Raw genomic sequence first — 1,109 nt, forward strand, 5'->3', positions numbered from 1 at the left:
CAAGCATGGTGGTGGGAATGCCATGGTCTGGGGCTGCATGAGTGCAGCAGGTGTTGGGGAGTTACATTTCATTGAGGGACACATGAACTCCAATATGTACTGTGAAATACTGAGAAGAGCATGATCCCCTCCCTCCGGAAACTGGGTCGCAGGGCAGTGTTCCAGCATGATAATGACCCCAAACACACCTCTAAGACGACCACTGCTTTATTGAAGAGGCTGAGGGTAAAGGTGATGGACTGGCCAAGCATGTTTCCAGACCTAAACCCAATAGAACATCTTTGGGGCATCCTCAAGCGGAAGGTGGAGGAACGCAAAGTCTCGAATATCCGCCGGCTCCGTGATGTCGTCATGGAGGAGTGGAAAAGCATTCCAGTGGCAACCTGTGAAGCTCTGGTAAACTCCATGCCCAGGAGAGTTAAGGCAGTTCTGGGAAATAATGGTGGCCACACAAAATATTGACACTTCAGGAACTTTCACTAAGGGGTGTACTCACTTTTGTTGCCGGTGGTTTAGACATTAATGGCTGTATATTGAGTTATTTTGAGAGAAGAATAAATTTACACTGTTATATAAGCTGCACACAGACTACTTTTCATTGTGTCAAAGTGTCATTTTGTCAGTGTTGTCCCATGAAAAGATATACTTAAATATCTGCAAAAATGTGAGAGGTGTACTCACTTTTGTGATACACTGTATATCAAAAAGTATTTAGTCAGCCACTGATTGTGCAGGTTCTCCTACTTAGAAAGATGAGAGAGGTCTGTAATTTTCATCATAGGTACACTTCAACTATGAGAGACAAAATGAGGAAAAAAAATCCAGAAAATCACATTGTAGGATTTTTAAAGAATTTATTTGTAAATTATGGTGGAAAATAAGTATTTGGTCACCCACAAACAAGCAAGATTTCTGGCTCTCACAGACCTGTAACTTCTTCTTTAAGAAGCTCTTCTGTCCTCCACTCGTTACCTGTATTAATGGCACCTGTTTGACCTCGTTATCTGTATAAAAGACACCTGTCCACAGCCTCAAACAGTCAGACTCCAAACTCAACCATGGCCAAGACCAAAGAGCTGTCGAAGGACACCAGGAAGAAAATTGTAGAC

Source organism: Trichomycterus rosablanca, chromosome 4 (genome assembly GCF_030014385.1).
Source record: "Trichomycterus rosablanca isolate fTriRos1 chromosome 4, fTriRos1.hap1, whole genome shotgun sequence".
Lineage (NCBI taxonomy): Eukaryota > Metazoa > Chordata > Actinopteri > Siluriformes > Trichomycteridae > Trichomycterus > Trichomycterus rosablanca.